Source organism: Chiloscyllium plagiosum, unplaced genomic scaffold, assembly GCF_037043375.1.
Source record: "Chiloscyllium plagiosum isolate Xiang-an unplaced genomic scaffold, Cpla_swu_hap1 HiC_scaffold_27, whole genome shotgun sequence".
In the NCBI taxonomy this organism is placed as follows: Eukaryota; Metazoa; Chordata; class Chondrichthyes; order Orectolobiformes; family Hemiscylliidae; genus Chiloscyllium; species Chiloscyllium plagiosum.
The window spans coordinates 59,567,924-59,586,053 of NW_028270165.1; the positions used below are offsets into that span (position 1 = coordinate 59,567,924).

Genomic DNA, 18,130 nt, shown 5'->3' on the forward strand with positions numbered 1-18,130 from the left:
CCTGTTGGTCTGTAACCTGGTGTTGTGTGACTTCTGATATCTTCAGCTGTGGGTTTGTGTCGAACTTAATGGGATATTTTGTCCAACTCGGCATTTTTAAACAGTATCACTTGGAGGGATTCATTTGAAACCTTTCAAGAGGTGAGTTCAACAAGACTGAACTATTCAAAGTTACTTGGACTCAATTTTAAAACTTACATCAGGACCAGTAGACATAGAGATGTACAGCACAGAAACAGACCTTTCGGTCCAACTCATCGACGCTGACAAGACATCTTAAATTAATTTGGTTCCATTTGTCAGTGGGCGGCACGGTGGCACAGTGGTTAGCACTGCTGCCTCACAGCGCCTGAGACCCGGGTTCAATTCCCGCCTCAGGCGACTGACTGTGTGGAGTTTGCACGTTCTCCCCGTGTCTGCGTGGGTTTCCTCCGGGTGCTCCGGTTTCCTCCCACAGTCCAAAGATGTGCAGGGTCAGGTGAATTGGCCATGCTAAATTGCCCGTAGTGTTAGGTAAGGGGTAAATGTAGGGGTATGGGTGGGTTTCGCTTCGGCGGGTCGGTGTGGACTTGTTGGGCCGAAGGGCCTGTTTCCACACTGTAATGTAATCTAATCTAATCCATTATCTTTCTGAACCCTTCCTGTTCATGTCCGAAACCAGATGCCTTCTCAGTGGTATAATTGTACCAGCCTCCACTTTCTCTGGAAACTCATTCCATACATGCACTACCCTCTGCGTGAAAACATTGCCCCTTACGTCCCTTTTAAATCTCTCACCCAGCCAAATGGCCTCTCCCTGCAGCTCAAACCCTCCAACCCCCGGCAACATACTGGTAAATTGTTTCTGATACAGAAGTCAATGTTTTGGGAAGAACCCTTCTTCAGTCCTGAAGGAGGGTTAATTCCCAAAATGCTAACTTCACCTCCTAATGCTACCTGGCTTGCTGCGTTCTCCCAGCCTCCTGCTTGCCTACTTTGGATTCCAGCAACCACAATTATTTTTTGTTTCTAACAAATGGTGGAGCAGACTCAATGGGCTGAATGGCCTCATGTCTGCTCCAGTGGTCTTAGATTTCTGCGGATTCTTAGGAACGTGCAGTCCCAGACTCCGAGTAATGTCGCCCACTGGAAGCAAAGTTTATGGAATCACAGAATCCCTACAGAATGTAAACAGGCCTTTTGGACCAACAAGGCAACACCAACCCTCCGTACAGTAACCCACCCAGACCTATTCTCTTAACCCTATTACTTTACATTTACTTGGAGAAAGTGAGGACTGCAGATGCTGGAGATCAGAGTCAAGAATGTGGTGCTGGAAAAGCACAGCTGATCAGGCAGCATCCGAAGTCCAGGAGAATCCTGATGAAGGACTTATGCCCAAAACGTCGATTCTCCTGCGCCTCAGATGCTGCCTGACCTGCTATGCTTTTCCAGCACCACACTTTTGACCAGTCTACATTTACCCCTGACTACTGCACCACACTTACACATCCCTGAACACTATGGACAATTTAGCTCGGCTAACTCACCCTAACTTGTACATCTTTGTACTGTGGGAGCAAAAGCAGAACACCTGGAGGAAACCCATGCAGACACGGGAGAATCAAACAGTAGATTCAAACCCGAATCCATGGCTCTGAGGCAGCTGTGCTAACCACTGAGCCACCATGTCGCCCCGAGCCACTTTAGAGTTGCACTTGGGGGTGTGAGGCAGTGTGCAGTCCAGAAATTTTTTTTAAAAGCCCACCAACTTTCCCACTGCACCCATTGTCAGAGTGGGGCACAAGGTTTAATCCACAGTAGCGTCACTGGCAGTATCCGATTGTTGGGAGCACTGGTGCCCCCGCTGGTGTCTTCGCAAGTTTCTGGAAAATGTGAACCTCTTGCCACACTCACGGCAGCTGAATGGCTTCTCCCCTCTATGGACCCGCTGGTGGGTCAGCAGAGCAGAAGAATTGCTGAAGCCCTTCCTGCACTCAGGACAGTAGAACGGCCACTCTCCCATGTGGACCCGCTGGTGGGTCAGTAGGTGGGAGGACCGGTTAAAGCGTTTCTCGCACTCTGGGCAGGAGAACGGCTTCTCCCCAGTGTGGACCCGCTGATGCCTCAGCAGGTGGGAGGAATTGCTGAAAGCCTTCCTGCACTCGCGACAGCTGAAGGGCCTCTCCCCCGTGTGGACCCGCTGGTGGGCCACGAGGTTAGAGGAGACCGCAAAACCCTTCCTGCACACTGAGCAGGAGAATGGCTTCTCCCCGGTATGGACCCGCCGGTGGGTCAGCAGTTGGGAGGGCTGGGGAAAATTCTTCCCACACTCAGGGCAGTCAAATGGCCTCTCCCCAGTGTGGACCCGCTGGTGTGTCAGCAGGGAGGAGGAACTGCTGAAGGCCTTCCCACATTCAGGGCAGGGGAACGGCTTCTTGCCTGTGTGGACCCACTGGTGCTTCAGCAGGTCAGAGGATTTGCTGAAGGCCTTCCCACAATCAGAGCAGGGGAAGGGCCTCTCCCCGGTGTGGACACGCTGATGCGCCAGCAAGTGGGAGGAGTGGGTGAAGCTGTTCCCGCACTCGGGGCAGGTGAATGGTCTCCCCAGTGTGGACTCGGCGGTAGTCCAGCAGGTGGCAAGAGCGGATAAATCCCTTCCCACACTCTGGGCAGGAGAACGGCCTCTCCCTGGTGTGACTGCGCTGATGAATTTCCAGGGCAGATGGGACACTGAAGCCTTTCCCGCAGTCACCACACTTCCACGGTTTCTCCATGGGGCGAGATTCCTCTGGTTTCTCCATGGCCAAAGCTTCAGCTGCACACAAACGCATGTACAAACCCTCCCTGCCGTGAATTCCTCTTTCCAGGCTGTATAATTGTGACAGGCTGCACATTCAATGCGCTGCCACAGTAGCGTCTCTCATCCAGCTCCACTGATGCTGAAAGCGTACTGAAACAGAAACCAAAGAATTTTGCTCCTTCTCACAGAATCATAGTCAAAAATCGTTACAGTCCCAATGGATTGATTGACTGTCTGTCATTGACATGAAAATGAGGACTGCAGACGCTGGAGAGTCAGTCAAAATGTGTGGTGCTGGAAATACACAGCAGGTCAGGCACCATCCAAGGAGCAAGAGAGTTGCTGTTTCGGGCATAAGCCCTTCAACTACTGAATTTGAAACTTCAGTCTTCAAATCTTCAAATGCACTGGAAAAACAGATTATGAAAGTCATCACTGTCAGTCAGGGTAGAAAGTCAGGGTAGAAATTCAGAACAAACAATTCTACTTTATGCGGAACATTCTTTTCTTTTGTAATTCCATGAAATTGAAAGCACCATTACCCTACTCTGATTGCTCTACATTTACACCTGATTAATGCATCTAACCTACACATCCTGGACACTATGGACAATTTAACATGGCTAATTCACCCAAACCTGCACATCTTTGGATAGTGGGAAGAAACAGGTGCACTGGAAGAAATCCGCCACAAACACCAGTCGGAGAATGTGCAATACCCACACAGACAACGGCTCTGAGGCTGGAATTGTATCTGGCTCTCTGGTGCCGTGAGGCAGCATCACTAACCACAGACACTGCGTACCTTCCTTTTCCAGTCCGCCACCAAGTCACTCAGCTTGAGCTTAAGCAAAGCACTACGTTTAATTTTCGCTTCACACACACTGAACTTTCGGCCCGTCCCCACTTCCCCTACAGGAAATGCAAACACCTGGGGGGTTGCCACATCGAATCCCTACAGTGCGGAATGAGGCCATTTGGCCCAACAACTCTCCATTTACCTCCGACTAATATACCTAACCCACACATCCCTGAACACTATGGGGCAATTTAGCATGGCCAATTCATCCTAACCTGTACATCTTTGGACTGTGGGAGGAAACCGGAGCCTCTCGATGAAACCCACACAGCCACGGGGAGGACAATGTCTGTGTGGAGTTTGCACAGTCACCTGAAGCTGGAGTCAAATCCTTGTCCCTGGTGCTGTGAGGCAGCAGTGCTAATCACTGAGCCACGTGCTGCCCGTGTGTGCTGAAAGAGATGCAATGTGGAACTTTATTGACTGTACCGCACAGTGGATTGTTGAGTAAGGATCTGGAAAGAGGTAGCCAACATTTAGGAGCGCATTGCGACAGATGCTGGAATCATTCCTGAAAACAACAAATGCTGAAGATCACAGCTGGTCAGGCAGCGTCCACATAGAGAGAGCAAGCTAACATTTCAGGTCTTCTTTGAGATTTAGAAAATCTTGCTGGATACAGAGAAGGTGAATGTCAGGAGTCATTTCCCTGGAATGAGGGATTTCAAGACTTGCGGACATATTTTTAAGGTGAGACTAACTCACTAATGCCTCTGGAAGTTGTCCACCCAACCAAATCCCTTCCTGCACTCAGGGCAGGAGAACAGCCTCTCCCAGTGTGGACCCACTGGTATGTCTGCAGGGTAGATGAACTCATGAACCTCTTCCTGCAGTGACAGTAGGTGAACGGCCTCTCCCCAGTGCGGACCCAAGGATGTTTCAGCAGTCCAGGAGAATTGACGAATGTATTCCTGTACTTGGAGCAAGTGAATGGCTTCTCCCCAGTGTGAACATGCCAGTGCATCAGCTGGTTGCACAGCCAACTGAATCCCTTCCCACACACAGAGCAGGAGAATGGCCTCTCCCCTTTGTGAATGCTTCTATGAGTCTCCAGCACTTGATGGGGAAGGGAACCCTTTCCCACAGTCCCCACATTTCCACAGTTTCCCCATGGGGAGAGCTTTCCTTGTGTCGCTCTGGGTTTGAGATTACCAACAGAATGGGTACACAGTCTCTCTCCACCGTGAGGGGTGAGACTTTGATTCCCCAAACTGAGTAACTGGTTTCAAGCACTTTTCACAGTCAGTGCACTTAATCTCCCTCACTTGGGTGTCTCCATATTCTTCCTGCCAAAGTGTTCAAAATCTCTCAAGCAGACAAAAGCAAACATTTCTTCTCAATTGGAATGGTTGCTGATATTCAAGTCCCAATGATTCAAGTGGCTCTGTCAGAAGTTGATGTATCATTTGCTTTCAGATTTCTTTCTACATGTCTTCCTGCAAAAATAAATTCACAAAATACGTGATCACAGTCAATACTGTTAAATGAACATAACATAGGTGACAATTCCTGTAGTTTGCCAGATGCCTGATCACATATTATCCAGGACACAGAAACCTGAAAACCCTCATGCAGCCAGATAGCCTTAAGTGTGTATGGAGGAAATCTTCATTTCGGTGACAATAATCTGGAACAAGCTGCCGACAAAGACACTGGAAATGGAGCTGAATCAAGGACAATGAAAATGAAATGTCAAGGCTACTTGAGAAAAACAAACCAGTAAAGTTGCTGAATGACTTTCTGCTGTCCTATTCAATAAAAAAGATGACAAGAAATACAGAATATAACTTCAGTGCTAGATTAGAATGTGAAAAATAATAGCCACAAGGCTTTTATAACAGCGAATAATATCAGATATACACCATATGAAGCAACATATGTCTACATTTTATATCAACGTGCCAATCCCTTAGATTCTGCTCCATCCCATGAGTAACTACTCTTTTAATTCTGAACATGAGTAAAGAAACGATCTTTTTCCACAATGCAAATTGTATATAAATAAACGTATCAAACTGAGGGGAAAAAAATTAATATACCGTTAAGAAGGACAGAGAGCATCTGACACCTGTGCAGAGTCAGCTCCCTCCCTGGATTCACTTCAGTTGCTACAAGTGATTAATGTTTCCTCCCTCTCTCTCTCCCTCCCAGGATGAGGAATAGAAAGGGTGAAGATATTGCTTTGCTCCCACGATTTCTCCATGATGTGGGAATCCTTGTCTCTCTCCAGCTTTAACAATTGGTTGAAAGACCACTCATGTATGGAACGTGTTCCATCTATTGCTGCTGCGAATGGGGTGTTGCTATTTCAGGCTGTGTACCCGCTTAAAGCTCTTCCCACAGTCAGTTCATTGGAACACTCTCACTCAGGTATGCATACCTCAGTCTCACTGATGTTTGAAACCTTGTGAAGCAGACAGGACAGGAGAGAAATAAAAAAATTCTACTAGATTCAAAGGCCGATGATATTCCCGTACCAATGAATTGATTGTCTCTATCAGATCTTGTTTTGAGATTTCTGGCTGTAAATCCTCCCTTTCTCGTATCCTGTAAAAGGAGATTACAGAAGACATTGCTGTCTACACAGTATAGAAATTCAAAACAGACAATTCTGGTTTCTGTGGAACATTCTTTCTTTTCTCCTTCCCTCAAAAATGTGAATCGTAATGCTACAGTCTCCCTCCATTCTTACTCTACTGTGGCTATTATCACCCTCGCTCCCGTTCTCCTAAAAATGCTGAAAAATGTTGACTGACAGATCCTGTGGAACCCTAGGTCTGAATATCATACATAAGTTGAAGCAATTTATCCATATCTCCCCTGTCAAGGTCCCACAGGATGTTTATAAGCCCTTTGGCCAAAATAATCCATTCACCCCATCGAATCTGCTCCACCTTTTATTACCATAATGATTAATATTATAATCTAAAAATCCACATTCATGCCTTATTATTGATTCCCCATTGATTAAAATTCTGCCCAACATCTGGCTTGACTATACTTAGTGATAGAACTTCAATAGCCCTGTCATTCATTACCCTCTGAGAGAAGATATCCACCTCAACTCCATCATAAATATGCTAACACTTTAGAGGCTATTCCTTCTGGTCTGAAACTCTCCCACAAATGAACACTACCTTTTTGGCAACTAACCTTTCAGGCCCACTAAAATTCTGATATTTATTCATTCAGATCTCCTCTCATTCTTCCAAACTCGAACGAATGCTCAGCTAAGCTACGCAACATTGCAAAATTAGCAAACACGTCAATTCCCGGGATTAATTTTGTGAACGCTCTCTCACCAGCTTCCAATGTTTCTGTCATCTCCTCTACTTCTAGGGACCAGAGTGCAAAACACGCAAGTTACAGCATAATAAAAGAATGATAAATAATAGACATTTTTCTAGCAGAAATTCGAAAATGTGCAAAAATAGTCAGACGGAAAAGAGTCCAATCATGTAGTGGTAAGGAGCCTGATGGCTTGGGAGAAGAAACTGTTGCCGAGTCTGGTCGTGATAGATTGAATTGGGAGGTGGGTGTGAGGATCTAAAGTTGGAATTTAGGCAACAAAATATGTACATTTTTATTTCAACAAAATGGCTTCTCGATTTAAAAGAATACTACAAAATGGCCTGTGAACCATACTGCTGAACATACTGCTGATTCGCAGAATTAACTTGCAGTTCAAAGATAAGAGGACAATAGAATTTTCATAAGATGAATACTGACACATTATTTGACCATTTGAACTAATACATGGCATGACAATTTATGTAAATTAGATATCCTTCTTAAAGAAAATATCATTGGATTAACTTGCTGTAAATCGTGTCACCTTATTATATGTGATTGGTCTTTCTCGTAATTAAGACTATTATTTCTTAAAAACCATATAAATAATGTGCAATTTTCAAATGTAATTGCGCAACTTCATCACGGAACACAGAAGCTTCAATCTCAGTGTTGCTGGATAGAATTGCGTTAAGATACCTTAATTCAATAAACTAATGAACCTTGCTTTTCGAATACACCGCATTTGTCGATTCCTTTGACCGATCTCGAACCAAGAGGCCCCTCTTGAGGAGACGCAGATCTTCATTTTGGTGCCCTGGCACGTTTCGGCTCGGACAGATTGTGAACAGCAGTGTACGAGTTAAATGTCCCTCACTATTGAGTGTTGAGGAATTCGGCCTGCCAGACGTGATTGTTTTTCGAACGTTTGGTTTTCCTGTCAGTCAAGTGGTGTCTGACGTGACCAGTCCAGCCCGAAAGGATCGGTCTTAGCAATGGATGAGTCTGGGGGACTTGTTAAATGTTTAAAAAGGGGGGAGAGATTAATTGAAGTTGAGGGTGCTTTGGTACTTACGGACAGTGGTCTTCGAAAATTGCTGAACTCTGAGGGGAGGGTTGAAATCTGAATTCCCAAGCTTTGTTAATTTTTGGTTTTTTTAAAAAAATTCTTTCTCCCGAGCTTCGTTGCTTTCAGAAATAAAACAAAATCAATCTCCAGAGATTGGTTATTTTCTGGTGTTATCTTTTTAATAGAAAAAATTCGATCGCTTAAAATTCATTTATTTTCGGTTCGGGTTGCGTTAACTTTGTTAGTTTTCGTTTTAAAAAAAACTCCGATTGCCTAAACTTCGTTTATTTTCGGGTTCGTTTCATTTGAACTTCGTTATTTTTCGGGTTGTTGCTTCGTTTATTTTGGGGTCGCGACATTTAAACGTCGTTACTTTTCGGTTTAAAGAAACTCCGATTACCTTCGTTTATTTTCGGGTTCGCGTCGTTAAACTTCATTACTTTTCGGGTTTTAAAAAAACTCCGATTGCCTTGATTTAGAGATGCCGCTGTTGGACTGGGGTGTACAAAGTTAAAAATCACACAACGCCAGGTTGTAGTCCAACAGGTTTAATTGGAAGCACACTAGCTTTCGGAGCGACGCTCCTTCATCAGGTGATAGTGGAGGGCTCAATCCTAACACAGAATTTATAGCAAAAATTTGCAGTGTGATGTAACTGAAATTATACATTGAAAAATTGATTGTCTGTTAAGCCTTTCATCTGTCAGAATACAGTGATAGTTTCACTTCTTTCATGTGTAAATCACAAAACCCTTTTTTTAGAAGTTGCATTCTCGGGTTAGCTGTTAACAGTGGTGATAGCTAGACAATATTTTGAAGGAGTTAGCCCCCTGTGTTCTCTGTCTATGACCTGATGTTTAGATTGATTCTAATCTAAAAAGTGATATAACAGAGTTTTACATAAATTCATGCAGTTTTTGAGCTCAGAGTTCTACATGAATGTATGCAGTTTTTGAGCAAAGTGCAATGTACACTGCAAGTACAGATTCACCACACAAAATATATGTGTGCATGTGGGTCTTTGTCTGTGTGTGCGTGTGTGTCTGTCTGGGTTGGGAGTTGTGAGTGTGAGAATGTGTGTGTATGTGTGTGTGTGTGCGTGTCGTGAGTGCAGAGTGTCTTAAGTCTGTGAGGAGGTGCATGTGAGAGTGTGGGAGTGTGTGTGTCTATATGGGTGTGTGTGGGCATCTGTGTGCGCGTCTGTGTGTACCTGTGTCCGTGTGTGTTTGTGTAGGAATATATGTGTGTGTGTGTGTGTAGTGCAATGGTGATCACCTGTAATGTGACATGAACCCAATGTCCCGGTTGAAGCCCTCCCTATGGGTACCGAACTTAGCAATCAGCCTCTGCTCGGCCACTTTCCTCTGCTGCCTTTCTCGAAGTCCACCTTGGAGGATGGTCACCCGAAGGTCCGAGGCTGAATGTCCTGGACCACTGAAGTGTTCCCCAACTGGGAGGGAACCCTCCTGTCTGTTGATTGTTGTGCGGTGCCCATTCATCCGTTGTCGTAGCCTTTGCTCAGTTTCCCCAATGTACCATGCCTCCGGGCATCCTTGACTGCAACGTATAAGATAGACAACATTTGCTGAGTCACATGAGTACCTGCCATGTACAAGGTGGGAGGTGTTCCAACGCATAATAGTGGTATTTATGTCCACAATCTGACACGTCTTGCAGCGTCCACCGTGACAGGGTTGCATGGAGTTGTCCTGAGAGCCGGGCAGTTTGCTACGAATAGTGATCTGTTTGAGGTTTAGCAGTTGTTTAAAGGCAAGTAGTGGAGGTGTGGGGAAGATCTTGGTGAGGTGCTCATCCTCATTGATAATGTGTTGCAGGTCACGAAGAACATGGCGTAATTTTTCAGCCCCTGGGAAGTACAGAACAACGAAGGGTACCCTGTCAGTTGCAGCATGTGTCTGTCTCCTGAGGAGGTCATTACGGTTCCTTGCTGTGCCACAGACTCTACTACCCTGGGGAAAAGACTTTAAGTACTCACCCTATCCATGCCCAGGGTAAATATTCTCAGCCTATTCAGCCTCTCCATGTAGCTGAAACCCTCAAAATCTGGCAACAGCCTTGTCAATCTTTCGAAGTATCACACATATTTCCTACAGCAGGGAGACCAGAACTGAACACAGTATTCCACAACTTATCCTCCCAACTCCTGTACTCTCTGCTCTGACCAATAAAGGCCAGCATACCAAACGCCTTCTTCACTATCCTGCCTACCTGCAACTCCAATTTCAAGGAACTATGAACCTGCAGTCCAAGGTCTCTTTGCTCTACAACACTCGCCTTAACTGTCAGTCCTGGCTGGATTCACTTCTCCTTATCAACAGCTCAAGGCCAGGAGCCGGAACATTTGAGGTCCTTTTCATGTATGGAGTTGTTTTTCTTATTCCTTGACTGTTGATATGGTAGTTTACTGGCCTTGTAAGTCTGCTGTTAGGTCGGTTTAACTTTACATTTTTTTTCTGCCTGTCTGCAAAGTCAGGCCCTTACTTCTTTGTTTCCCTGTGCTTTTATAGATTTCACAATAAATGTTAATTTTCCATTACACCAGCTGGGTACCTTTTAAATGCTGTAATTGTACCAGCCGCCACCACTTCCTCTGGCAACTCATTCCTTACAAGCACCATCCTCTGAAGATAGGAGTTGCCCCTTAGGTTCATTTTAAATCTCACCCTCACCCTGAAACTATGATCCATCCAGGAAAAAGATCTTGTCTATTTACCCTATCCATGTCCCTCCTGATTTTATAAAAGTTTGTAGGGTCACCTCTCAGCCTCTGGCGCTCGAGAGAAAACGGCCCCAGCCTGTTCAGCTCAAACCCTGACAACATCCCTGTCAATCTTTTCCGAACACTTTCAAGTTTCACAACATCCTTCCTCTAGCAGAGAGACCAGAACTGCATACAATATTCCAAAAGTGGCCTAACCAATGTCTGGTGCAGCTACAACATAAATTCAACTCCTATAATCAGAGGATTGGGAAAGTTTTCAAAACCCACAAAAGACAACTGGGAAAGAACGGAGGGGCAAACCGAACTTTTGCGGGTCAGCATGGCCATCAGGGCGGGGGGATGGGAATGAGGGAAGGAAGCTGAATGTGCTGGAGCCAAGGCGCAGGAAAAACAGAGGATGCAAAACCGGCGTGAAGCTGCAATGAGGAATATTGCATGTGATGTACTTGCACCTGTGGCAGTTACTTGTGGGAATCAGCTGCATTTTAAAAATAAAAACAGAAAACCTAGCTACCCCTGACACAAAACTACGTGGAAGCCATTTTGTCACGAAGCAATGTTTGCAGTAAAATGTAGCCTGTTAACATAATGCTGTCTGAGCCCTGGCTAAGGAATTCTGTTTTGATAGCCTGACCTTGCAGCTGCAGGCTGTCTCTGCTCCTCGGGCCATTAGACTGTGCTGCTTCATAGAATCATGGATTGGTTCTCTCTGTCCCTTATCGGTAATTCGAGCCTAGCTGAACCTGCAGCATAAGATAACATTCAGATTTGTAGACATTAAGAAACGTAGGTCTGGACAACGTATGTGAAACCTACGACTGCCCCTCAGTTGCGTAATTAATGGAGATTGTGCTTGTGATTTACCATAAAACTTGTAACATTCTGTATTACATTAGAATACGTTTGACTCCCCATGGCAATGAATAAAGCTAGTTAATTGCTCAAGGTCTCCTCTCCTGACTGCTTTAAACGATTTGACACACGCGTTACTTTGCCCCAACAGTACTAATACATCGAAGGGAGAGAGAATTCCTCAAGTAGGGCACTCTCAGAATCTGGGACAGCCCTATTTCTGGTTTACTTCCTAATGAACAAACATTAAGCATTTATTTATTTCTGATTTTGTTTCATTTTTCTTGTTTGATTCCCTGCTGTGACTACACTCTGTGTCTGGATGGGTGACAGGCTGAGATTGTAGGTTTGCTTTCGATTGACTGAATGTTTACTTGTTCTGGAAGCTGTAAAAGAGGCGTGAAAGCTTCTGCAGAAGTCCAGCAAAGCTGAGGACAGACCGACATCTTACTCTGTGGGAACAGCGAGTTCAGAGGACAGAGAAATCAGGCCCTGAAACCCGAGCTGACACCAGACTACCGTGTGCTCAGTGCTTTGATGAGCAGTGCCAACCCTCTGCCTTTACCTCGCTTCCCATCTGACTCCCCCCTCAATATTCAGGATCCAATCCTTGCCATCTTGAAGCCAAGTCTCTGTAAGGAGTCTCAGACCATAATTATTCACTTCCAATGTGTGCATTTAATTCATTCACTTTTGTTACAATGCGGCACACATTCAGACACACCATGTATCGTTTCAGTTTTTGTGACATTAGTATCCAGTTTCGATTGTTGGTCCATTGGTGACGCTGTTGCTTGGTGACGGTGAGGCTCCCCGGCCCCGCCCATCCCCCCGTGCAGACGTCACGCGGGGGCGAAGGCGGTTGGGAGGAGAAGTCGCTCGAGCGAGGAAGCGGCGGGAGGGCGGCCGTTAGGAAAATGGCGCCGTGCGGCCCGGGGCAGACACCTGTCACTAACCTTGTACTTGTGCTTTTTACCGTCACTGATTTTTTCACCCTTGCGGACTAATCTAATTTATAGATTAAGGTGTAGGTTGTGGTGGATTGGCCTTACTAAATTACCCATAGTGCCCCGGGATGGGCAGGTTGTGGTGGATTGGCCTTACTAAATTACCCATAGTTCCCCGGGATGGGCAGGTTATGGTGGATAATTTAGCATGACCAATCCATAGTGCCCTGGGATGTGCAGTTTAGGGTGGATGACCATGGGAAATACAGGGTAAAAACAAGGACTGCAGATGCTGGAAACCAGATTCTTGATTAGAGTGGTGCTGGAAAAGCTGAGCAGTGCAGGCAGCATCCAAGGAGCAGGAAAATGGACGTTTCAGGCAAATGCCCTTCATCAGGAATAGAGGCAGAGTGCCTGCAGGGTGGAGAGACAATTGAGAGGAGGGTGGGGGTGGGGAGAAAGTAGCATAGAGTACAAGGTGAATGGGGGTGGGGATGGAGGGGATAGGTCAGGGAGGATGTGGGGGGAAGGTAGCAAAGAGTATGATGGGTGAATGGGGGTGGGGATGAAGGTGATAGGTCAGAGAGAAGGGTGGAGTGCATAGGTGGAAAGGAAGATAGGCAGGTAGGACAAGTCATGGGGACAGTGCTGAGCTGGAAGTTTGGAGCTGGGGTGAGGTGGGGGAAGGGGAAATACAGAGTGAGGGGATGGATATGGGTGGGACACTCTTCAGAGGGCCAGTGTGGAATAGATAGGCTGAATGGCCTGTTTCCACATTGTTGGGATTCTATTGACTCTCCCCAAAAAGGAGCATTTTATCGGCATCTATCTTATCAAGCCCTTTTCAGAATTCTATTGGTTTCAATAAGATCACCTCCAGTTCATAGAGGTATACAGCACAGAAACAGACCCTTCGGTCCAACGTGTCCATGCCGACCAGGATTCCCAAACTAAACCAGTCCCACTTGCCTGCATTTGGCCCATATTCCTCTAAACGTTTCTATTCATGTACCCATCTGAATGTTGTAACTGTAATGTTGTAAATGTTGTAATGTCGTTTAAATGTTGTAACTGTACCTGCATCTCCCACTTCCTCAGCAAGTTCATTCCACACACAAACCACCCTCTGTCAAAACAGTGCCCCTCCGGTTCCTTTTAAATCTCTCTCCTCTCACCTTGAAAGAATATGCCCCCTAGTTTTGAGCTCCCCTGCACGAAGGGAGAGCCCTTTGCTATTCACCGAACTTCACTCCTCATGATTTTATAAATCTCGATGAGGTCACCCCTCAACCTCCTTGTGCTCAGTGAAAGATGTCCCGCCCTCTCCTTATAACTCAAACCTTCCAGTCCTGGCAACGTCCTAGTAAATCTTTACCGAACCCTCTCTAATAGTCTTCTTCGTATTTCAGGGCCACCCGAACTGTACCCAGTACTCTAAACCACCCTGTCTACCAGTGATACAATTTTCAAAGAACTACGTACCTAAACCCCACCTCCCCATATCTCGGGTTTGGAGAGATACGGGCTGGGTGCTGGCAGGTGGGACTAGATTGGGTTGGGATATCTGGTCGGCGTGGATAGGTTGGACCGAAGGGTCTGTTTCCATGCTGTATATCTCTATGACTCTATGTCTCTCTCTTTTACAACATGACCCATGGTCCTACAATTAACTGTACACATCCTGCCCTTTCTTGTTTTAGTAAAACGTAAAGCACACATACTCCCACACTCTCACAGACTTATACTCCAACACACTTTCACTTTACTAAGCATGCACACACTCTTACACGCACACTCACGCACAAACTCACATGCACACAATCACAGCAATCTAGGTTTGTTCAATATATCCTATCAGTTGCATGACACGGTGATCTTTTGCTATAAAATGTAATGTCTTTGATCCTGCTTCACAGCTATCCAATGAAGGAGCAGCACTCCAAAAGCTGGTGCTTTCAAATAAACCTGGTGTTGTGTGAGTTTTTAAATTTTATCCACCCCAGTCCAAAACTGGCACCTCCACATCGAGTGAACACAGCCCAAACGTCCCAGTGCTGCCAGGAAACTTTACAATGCTGATGAAATGACGCAATACCTGCACTCCTGAAAAATTTACAATTTCTAACGATACTAGCTACTCATTCACTGCTCGATCTGAAACACAACATTGGAAACTCAGTAAGTTCAGGTAACCTTTATTGCAATCCAGCTTTGTTACAGCTTCAAATCCCCCCAGCAAAAAAGGCAGAGAAAATGTAGCTACTTTTCAAACAGCTCAAGACCGAAGTACGCACACATCCCCCCACAACTACACTTTCCTTACTATTGGTCACCACCAAGTTGTCCCTTTGTAATTGGATCCTTGGTACAGCCTTAACCTGTGGGAAGTATTGCCTCACTCAGTAATTTCAACCCGTATCCTGTATTCCAAGTAAGTTGGATGGGCAGTGTCGAGTCAACCACACTGCTGTGGGTCTGGAGTCACATGTAGGCCAGCCTGGGTAAAGAATGCAGCTGGAACAACTGAGTGAATCCTTTCCCACAACAGCAGTTTCCTCCCCTAAAAAGGATGTGAGTGAATCAGATGGGGGTTTTCTCCACCCACCCCCACCCCAGCAAAAAATGGTTTCATCGTTAGATTCTGAACTCCAGTTTCTGACCAAATTCCAATTCCGCCATCTGCCGCGGTCGGATTCAAACCCAGCAGCCCCGAAACTGGTTTGACAGTCCAGTCGATAATGTCACTCGGCCGTCGCCGCTTCAGTACGTCCACAGTTGGGAGGAGCAGGTGAACGGCCTCTCCCTGGTGTGGAGACACTGGTGGGTCAGCAGCTTAAATCGAGCAGGTGAACCCCGTCCTGCACTCGGGGCCCCTGAAGGGCCTCTTCCCCCTAGTGGAGCCGCGAGTGCCTCTGCAGGTGGCTCACCTGACTGAACCCCTCCCCACACTCTGAGCAGCTGAAAGGCCTCTCCCCTGTGTGGATCCGCCGGTGGGTCAGCAGGGTGGAGGCCTGGGTAAAGGTCTTCCCGCACTCGGGGCAGCTGAAGGGCCTCTCCCCCGTGTGGATCCTCCGGTGCCTCAGCAGGGCAGAGGCCTGGGTAAAGGCCTTCCTGCACTGGGGGCAGCTGAACGGCCTCTCCCCCGTGTGGACCCGCCGGTGCGTCAGTAGGTTGGAGGAATTGCTGAAGGCCTTCCCGCACTCGGAGCAGCTGAAGGGCCTCTCCCCCGTGTGGACCCGCTGGTGGGTCAGCAGGTTGGAGGAATTACTGAAGGCCTTCTTGCACTCGGGGCAGCTGAAGGGCCTCTCCCCGGTGTGGACTCGCCGGTGGGTCAGCAGGGCTGAGGAATCACGAAAAGCCTTCCCACACACGGGGCAGTTGAAGGGCCTCTCCCCCGTGTGGATCCGCCGGTGGGTCAGCAGGGCTGAGGAATCACGAAAAGCCTTCCCGCACAGAGGGCAGATGAAGGGCCTCTCCCCCGTGTGAATCCGCCGGTGTATCTGAAGGTTGGAGGAATTGCTGAAGGCCTTCCCGCAGTCGGGGCAGTTGAAGGGCCTCTCCCCCGTGTGGATCCGCCGGTGCCTCAGCAGGGTGGAGGAATTACCGAAGGCCTTCCTGCACTCGGGGCAGCTGAAGGGCCTCTCCCCTGTGTGGATCCGCCGGTTGATCAGCAGGGCGGAGTAATCACGAAAAGCCTTCCCACAATCGGGGCAGATGAAGGGCCTCTCACCCGTGTGGACTCGCTGGTGGGTCAGCAGGTTGGAGGAATCGCTGAAGCCTTTCCCGCAGACATAGCAGAAGAACGGCTTCTCCCGGGTGTGGCTGCGCCGATGAGTCTCCAGGACAGACGGGACATGGAAACCTTTTCCACAGTCGCCACACTTCCACGGTTTCTCTACGAGGCAGGATTCCTCGGGTTTCTCCATGGCCAACGCTTCAGCCACACACAAACGCGTGTGGAGCCCCTCCCCACCGTGAATTTCTTTTTCCAGGCCGTATAACTGCTTCAGGCTCCACACTCAGTGAACTGCAACAGTAGGGTCTCTCATCCAGTCCCACTGATGCTGAAAACGTACTCAAACCGGAACCAAAAAGCTTTGCTCCTTCTCACAGAATCATAGTTGGAAAATTGTTGTCGTCCCGATGGAGTCAGTGACTGTCAGACATTGATGTCAAAGTGAGGATTGCAGACAATGGAGAGCCCTTCATCTGTTGATTTTGAAACTTCTGTCTTCAGATCGTCCAATACTCTGTTAAAAAGAGATTACAAAAGTCATCATTGTCAGTGCAGGGTAGAAATTCAGAACAAGGAATTCTACTTTCTGTGGAATATTCTTTTGTTATTCCACAAAATTGAAAGCACCATCCCACTCTCTCTCTCCCCGTCTGTTCTCACTCCGCTCTAACTAATTCCCCTGAAGATGCTGATTCAGGATCTTACAGGGGCAGAAAAGCAAAAATGTCAAGACTAACGTCAAGATAAATCCACCTGAAAGTGAATATCTTTCACAACACTGGGATACTGCTGAGAGCGAGCAGGTCTGCCCCTCAGGTCCCTATTAAATCATTCCCCTCTCAGCTCAAATTTAGATTTAGATTAGATTACAGTGTGGAAACAGGCCCTTCGGCCCAACAAGTCCACACCGACCTGCCGAAGCGAAACCCACCCATACCCCTACATTTACCCCTTACCTAACACTACAGGCAATTTAGCATGGCCAATTCACCTGACCTGCACATCTTTGGACTGTGGGAGGAAACCGGAGCACCCGGAGGAAACCCACGCAGACACGGGGAGAACGTGCAAACTCCACACAGTCAGTCGCCTGAGGCGGGAATTGAACCCGAGTCTCTGTCGCTGTGAGGCAGCAGTGCTAACCACTGTGCCACCATGCCGCCCACAAATATATGCCCTCTAGTTCTGGACTCCCAAACCCAGGGGAAAAGACCTTGGATATTCACCCAATCCATGCCCCTTATGAACATCCATCAGAAAATAGACAATAGGTACAGGAGTAGGCCATTCTGCCCTTCGAGCCAGCACCATCATGGCTGATCATCCGCAATCAGTATCCTGTTCCTGCCTTATCCCCATAACCTTGGATTCCACTATCCTTAAGAGCTCTATCCAACTCTTTCTTGAAAGTATCCAGAGACTTGGCCTCCACAGCCTTCTGGGGCAGAGCATTCCATACACCCACCACTCTCTGGGTGAAGAAGTTTCTCTTCAACTCCGTTCTAAGTGGCCTACCCCTTGTTTTTAAACTGTGTCCTCTGGTTCAGGACTCACCCATCAGTGGAAACATGCTTCCTGCCTTCAGAGTGTCCAATCCTTTAATAATCTTGTACATCTCAATCAGATCCCCTCTCAGCCTTCCAAACTCAAGCGTACACAAGCCCAGTCACTACAATCTTTCAGCGTAAGATAGTCCCGCCATTCTGGGAATTGACCTCGTGAACCTATGCTGCATTCCCTCAATAGCCAGAATGTCTTTCCTCAAATTTGGAGACCAAAACTGCGCACAATATTCCAGGTGCAGTCTCACCAGGGCCCTGTACAGCTGCAGAAGGACCTCTTTGTTTCTAT

General features: G+C 47.1%; 1 pseudogene; it reads right to left on the minus strand.

Annotated features, from left to right (window-relative positions):
* Positions 1-1,789: 1,789 nt before the first annotated feature.
* LOC148144295 (uncharacterized) lies at positions 1,790-16,780 on the minus strand (annotated as a pseudogene).
* Positions 16,781-18,130: the final 1,350 nt, after the last annotated feature.